The sequence below is a fragment of the Peromyscus eremicus genome, chromosome 7 (genome assembly GCF_949786415.1).
Source record: "Peromyscus eremicus chromosome 7, PerEre_H2_v1, whole genome shotgun sequence".
NCBI lineage: Eukaryota > Metazoa > Chordata > Mammalia > Rodentia > Cricetidae > Peromyscus > Peromyscus eremicus.
The window spans coordinates 56,276,663-56,283,400 of NC_081422.1; the positions used below are offsets into that span (position 1 = coordinate 56,276,663).

General features: G+C 50.5%; 1 long non-coding RNA gene across 1 annotated transcript; it reads left to right on the forward strand.

Moving 5' to 3' along the window:
* The first annotated feature begins 779 nt into the window (after window positions 1-779).
* On the forward strand, window positions 780-6,533 carry LOC131914349 (uncharacterized). The gene is made up of 2 exons (XR_009380112.1): window positions 780-829; window positions 6,396-6,533. It is a non-coding gene; the product is annotated as an uncharacterized LOC131914349 (long non-coding RNA).
* Window positions 6,534-6,738: the final 205 nt, after the last annotated feature.

The following is a 6,738-nucleotide window of genomic DNA, read 5'->3' on the forward strand; positions in this document are numbered from 1 at the left end:
TTGGTGATGATAGCGATGGTTGTTTATTTGGGGGAAATGGATCATGATTGTGAAGTTAGGAGGAAAAAAAAAAGACTGCTCTGTGGAGTCCAATAGATACAAATCTATAATATATCTCCAAGCAGTCAGCAACATCTGAATTTTTCACGCTGTAAGGTGGAGAGCCGATTGCCTGCCCCAGAGGAGGGTTCTGAGAATAATGTACATAGGAACACTCCCAGAAGCCACTGGCTGCCTTCCATAAGGTTCACCAGTCTCCACGGCACTCTGGGAACTACTAGGACATCACTGAAGTCTTCTCCTCCTGAGCTAGCCTGTCCCTCCCCAGTCCAACTCCAATCCCAACCAGTCCACAGGGATTTCAAAGTCAATCATGGCCATTTTGATGTCTGCCTGCCCTTGGCCTCAGGTCCCTTATGCATGGTCCCACGTGGTGGGGGGGGCCGCAGGCGGGGAGCTCACCACCCAGCTCTTGCCTGCTCCCTGACTGATGAAGGCCTCAGAGACGGATGGGAGAAGAGCTACTGTTCACAGAGCACCATGCTGTTTCCACCTCTCCAGGATGTTCAACCAGGAAGGAAGCCTAAGAACTGGAAACAAAAGGCCTGGACCAGGTTTTCTTCCATTGATGGATAAGCTCAGCTATCACCTCAAAGGGCACCAGAGGGAGTTTATTCTGGACCCAAATACGAGTGACCATGGCCCAGGGAACACAGATTCAGAGCACTCTAGATTCCATGTTCCAACACAGTAGCAGTTTGTTGAAGTGTTTATAGAAACAGAACCAAGAACATCAGGCACATTTAGGATGCGCTGGTGGACACACCAGGTAGGCGGGTTAAGGCAAAGAGGGGGAAACTCAGCTCCGAGACCAGATGCTATCTAGCAGCTTTCTCACGACTTTAACCCAGGCTTATAGACTGTGGGTTAGTGGGAACTAGGGTCTGCTGCTACATTCCAAAGAGTTGACCTGATGGTCCCAAATATGTTAGAGCACATGCAGAAGAGCCCAATGAATGGTTATTAAGAGAGGGTAAAGGTTAGCCCAGGATAATTTGGCTCTGTGTTTGCAACATTCCAACCCCCTCCATAGTCATAGAGGTTGGAAGCAGCTAACCAGCCTTCGGAAAGGCTGAGTGTGGCTCTTCTCAGGAACCTTCATTCATAATGCCACCCTGACACCCACCTCCACTGCCCTTAGCCCCACCTGTACTATCTCCCCTCCTTTCTTTCTAACTTGCCTTGTGATGTGTATGTCCTTCCTTGTTCCAGAAGGCAGACATCATTGCTTCTTCTGCTCCCTGACACACTCTGACACCTAAAACAGCAATGGTTCATGGGAAGTGCTCGCTGCCCGTGTGGAGAATGAACAAGCCCGACACTGAGCAGTGAGCATAAACAGCTCCTCCAGAACTGAATTGAGTCAGCTCTGTGGGGCTCCACAGCCAGGACCCCTGCTCAGCAACAAATTCAGGTTTCTTCTGGGTCTTCACTCCTATCCAATCCCCCATCATCTCAGGGACCCTTTAGTTCCATAGTTTCATTCAGATCAGCCATGGAAGGTGACAGGACTGGCTGTCACTTGAGGAAGAACAGTTATTTCTTAGGCTCAGGAACTTAGCTCTGGCTCAAACAACTGGATGCAGAGCACAACACTGGCATTCTGGCTCACTCCTGCTGGGCTTAAGCAAGGCCCTCAGGGTCTAAATGCTCCAGGTCAGAAGGGCAGGAAGTGGGGCTGCTTGTGTTTGCTCCAAGGGGTCTACCTACTGGGAAAACACAGGTAAATCAAACAAGTCTGTTTGTTCTCCCCAGTACAGCAAACAACAAAAAAACCCGATTAATTCCCCTCCAAGGCCTCTCTGCTGGGCCGGAGAGGCACGATTAAAGTAATGGGAAGACAAATATTTTCCTGGAGAAAATGATAAAACCTGAGGTAGGGAAAGCACACAGCACCTTGCAAAGGGCAGCTGGTGTAGAGGGTCCCAGGGGTGGTCAAGGAAGATTCCAGAAAGCCAAAAGCATGTGGCCTGTGAGCTCTGGGCTTGGAAGAGTGCAAAAGGCTAAGCCTGGGTGCACCTTACAGATAGCAGGAAGGACTCCTGGGGACTCCCGGGCTTCTGGAAGGACAGTAGATGCATAGAAGGGTCAGCCAGGTGTGAGGGGCAATGGCGCTCAAAGCAGCCAGCACCTCAGGCTCCAGGGACCTTCCCATGGGATTATCATCTTGTTGTTGGAAAGGATTCCTGCCTCCTGATACAGGCCAGAGCCAGAGCTAAACCCAGACATGTTGGGGCTTGCCTTCTATCATCTGCCCATCCATTCAACTCATTCAGGTACTCCAACTTGTCACTCATATGTATAAAGCACCAACTGCCCACCTCTGAGCCTCAATGTCACCATCTGTAAGATGGGCTGGTGGCCAAGTGTTAAGAAGATGATGATAAGCCAAAAAAAAGGGCGAACAGCACAAGCCTGGGTCCCCTGAGGAACCTCCCCCAGCTCACCAGGCCCTCCTTGTCTCAGCCAGGTAGGTATCCTTTGTCCTTTCCACCCATACCCCATTCACTCTTATCCACACTATAGTACCCACTCAAGCTCCCTGTGTCACGGCTGTCCCCCAGACCCAGTCCTTCTATGCATGTTCACGGGCACCCTCTGGCCCCCCTTCCTGTTCACGCACAGCAGCCATATGTAACAGCCACACTGACACAGCCCTGAGGTCCCCAGCAGCTCACCCGGGACTCCAGCTGAACACCTAGTTCTCTCCTTCCCTTTTAGACTTCCTATCTCTCGATAAGGCCATAAACTCCACTTCCACACTTCCTCCAGGAAGTTCTCCTTCCTCAGCATGGATTGCTTGTCTTCCCACAGCACTCCATGCTATCCTGGACCAGCTGCCCACTCTCACAAAGAAGTGTTTTGGGCCCAGGAAAATGGCTCGTGTTCCTGTGTCCTCAGGGTCAGACTCTGGATGTGCCAGAGTCCCCCCAGCTGACAGAGGTGCCCTGTGGATTGATGCTGGATGGCTTGGGGGTGGGGGCAGAGCTTCTGTTCCTCGCTCAGACAACAAAAGTACTTACAGAGCATTTCATTTGCTGGGGATAAATCCCTGTGCCAGATCCCATGGCCAAAGCAAAGAAGAAGATGTCTTCTTCACTCGAGGGGTGAGCTGTCCACCTAGGAATGGACGGAGAGGCACACAAGTACAAATGGTCATACAGATATATAGATAAATCAATGTCTGCACTTGGGATGTAGCTCAGTTGAGAGAGTCCTTGCCTGCCATACACACGGCCCTGTGTCTAATCCCCAGCACCTCACAAGCAGGTTGTGGTAGTCCATGCCTATAATGCTAGCACTGGGAAGTTGGTGGAGACAGGTGGAGCAGAGGTTTTCAATGTTAGCCTGGACTACACAAGATGAGAGAGAGAGAGAGAGAGAGAGAGAGAGAGAGAGAGAGAGAGAGAGAAAGAGAGAGAGGGAGAGAGAGAGAGGTTGTATTTGTGTGTGGTTCTGTTGTACTGTTACCGTAAGCCTTGAGGACATCAGCTCTAGTGGATGTCCAGGCGAGCATGGGGGTGGAAATGGCTGTTACCCCCAAAGCACCCTGAGCTGGCAGCAGTCCTGGGGTTTAAGGTTGCCCAGCACTTCATCTGAGCTCACACAAGGCCATGGCTATCACCAAGGCAAATATGATCCTGGGTCATAGAGGGGGGTGTAATGTTCAGGTCAGCAGGGGTAATGCCACCCGGCAGAGTTCCTTAGACCGTTAGCAGCCCAGGAAGCTCCATTCCACAGCTGATGTAGACCAAGGGTGTCACCTAAGAGTGAGAGTTCAGGGAGCCACATCCCTCATCCTAGGCCTGCATGGGGAACAGAAGGTGAGTATGGATGCCATCTTCACAAGTATGTGCTTGTGTGTGTGTGTGTGTGTGTGTGTGTGTGCGTGCGCGTGCGCGTGTGTGTGTGTTTGTGGGGGTGGTGCACATGCTGTTTTTGGGTGCACTCAGTCATGCACATGGAGGCCAAAGGTCAACATCAGGTATCATCCTCTATCTCTCTCACCTTGTCTTTGGAGACAAGGTCTCTCTTTGAACCCGACTAAACAGCTAGAGTGGCTGGCCAGTGAGCGTCTGAGCTCCTCGTATGCCTGCCTTTCAGTACTGAGGACCTGAACTCAGGTCCTTCAGCACAGTAGTCATTTTACCTACTGAGCCATAGCCCTGGTCCCAAGTACTACCACATTTTTTTTTAATTGAAACAGGGCTTTCACTATGTAACCCCAAATGTGCTGGAACTCACTGTGTAGACTAGGCCATCTTCTAATCCCTGCCCTGTGTCTGTTCAGAGGCAAACTAACATCCAAGTGCCAGCCTACTTCTAGAAGGCCATTCAGCTTCCCTGAGCCCCAGTGTCCTCATCTGAAGCGGCAGCAATCACTCCCTATGGTGCTGAGAAGATTAAATGGGACAGCAGAACTGCGCACAGTAAAGCTCAAGACATCATCATCCACTCCCTTCTCAGACGTTGAAGGCCCATATTGAATGCAAGAACATTGTCATCTGGGGAAGGGACTGAGGGTAGGAGGGGGGCACATGCACCCATTAACACACCACAAACAGTAGAATCTAACTGAACTGACCACAAGAACCTCACAAAGGTTCTGTGAGGGACTCAAGAACCCCAGAAATATGGGGGAAAGCACTGGGGAATAGATGCTGCCAAAGGGGCCACACCACAAGCAAGCTACCAGGGGTTCACCTGTCCCTGTGCCCCAGCCTCTTCCAAGGCCCACAGCTCCTCCCCAGCATGGCCCTCATCTCATCCCATGACTCCATAGTAACTGCCAGTTCTGAAGTCTTGGTTTGGGCTCCTCTGGAAGCAAAACCCGGGACAAGGTATGAGTGCAGGATGGATAATAGAGAGAAGTGATTCCAGGAACTAAGGATTGAAGGGCAGCAGGCGGAGGGAGACGAGGAATGAAAAACAGTTAACCAAGGATGACTAATGAGCAGGCTTCCTCTGCGGAGGTCAACTGAGTAATGGCCTTCCAGATGTGTTCACACCCTTAATCCCTGGAGCCTGGGAACTGGAAACTGCACAACAAGGCTAGTTTGCAGCTGTGGTTAGCAAAGGATTTGAGATGCAAGGACCAGGCCTTGACAGAAGGTAACTGGATGAGGGATGCAGGAACGGGAGGGATGCAGATGGAAGAGGGATGCAGGAACTGGAGGGATGTAACTGGATGAGGGATGCAGGAATGGGAGGGATACAGATGGAAGGGTCAGGGCAGTGAGCCAGGGAGGGCGGGTAGTCCCTGAAGCTAGGGAATAAAGTTCACCCTCGCACCCCCAGACAGAATCAGCATAGCTCACATCTGCCTTGAGCCCTGGGGAACTGGTTTTGGACCTCCAGCCTCGAGAGATGGAGAGAAATTAAAAGTGTATTGTTTGCAAGTTGCTAAGCTAGCGGCAACTTGTCACAGCAGCTACAAGGAAACTGATACAAACCGTCATCTTACCTCCTTTCCTGTCACCTCTACCTGCTCGTCCCTACATCCTCAGGACCTCTGGCCCCTAGCATTGTGTGCTCCTGTGCACCCTCCTGAAGAACCGAGTCACCTGCCCCTAGATTCTCACCCAAGGATGGCTCCCCATCACTGAGGAAAGTCTGATCTATGCTCAGCCTGGCCTGCCGGTTTGGCCCAAGCCCACCTCTCTCCCTTCATCCCTTTTACAAGGCCAGATTCATAAACCACCTTGTGGTTGAACACACCCACACTCTTGTTTCTGAAGAATCACACCTTTCCCCAGCTTTTTAGCCTGACAAACTCCTACTTATACAGCAAAACTCAGCTGCAGCTACAGCCCTCTTTTCCTCCTCAAGGAGCTGGGACAGCTTTTCCTAACCTCACCTAACCTTCATTCTTCATCAGAGTCCCATCGCTGCCCCTACTGAGCTCTGAGCTCCCTGACAACTACAACAGATTCTTGTTTGCTTCTGAGTGCCCAGGATCTAGAAGGCACTTCACGCATATGTGCTGAGTACCTAGGATCCAAAATGCACTTCATGCACATGTTTTGAGCACCTAGGATCTAGAAGGTAATCCATGCATATGTACTGAGCACCTAGGATCTAAAATGCACTCCATGCATGTGTGCTGAGCACCTAGGATCTAAAATGCACTCCATGCATATGTACTGAGCACCTAGGATCTAAAATGCACTCCATGCACATGTGCTGAGCACCTAGGATCTAAAATGCACTCCATGCATACGTGCTGAGCACCTAGGATCTAGAAGGCACCACTCCATGCATATGTGCTGAGTTCCCAGAGCCCAGAAAGCACTTCATGCATACATGTTGAACGAAAGTAAACCAATTTCTTTCAGCTCCAGCATTTTATGGCGGTGCACTACCATGAAGGGCCATCTCTGAATCAGCTTCTCTCTACTGATGAACAGAAAGAACCTTTTTTCCCATTGCAAGTTCCTGCTAACCCACTCAAGATAAATATGAATTAATAGGCACTCATTTGTCGTGTGGACTTGATAATCCAAAATTACATTTGTCTTGGCCCAGAGTGTGAACACAGCTCACAATATTTGCAGTTTGTGGAGAATGTAGGCCACAGAATCTCTGTCATTTTGGTGGTTACACAAAGCAGGCGCATACACACACACACACACACACACACACACACACACACACACACACGTAGCCCAGCTCTGCAAA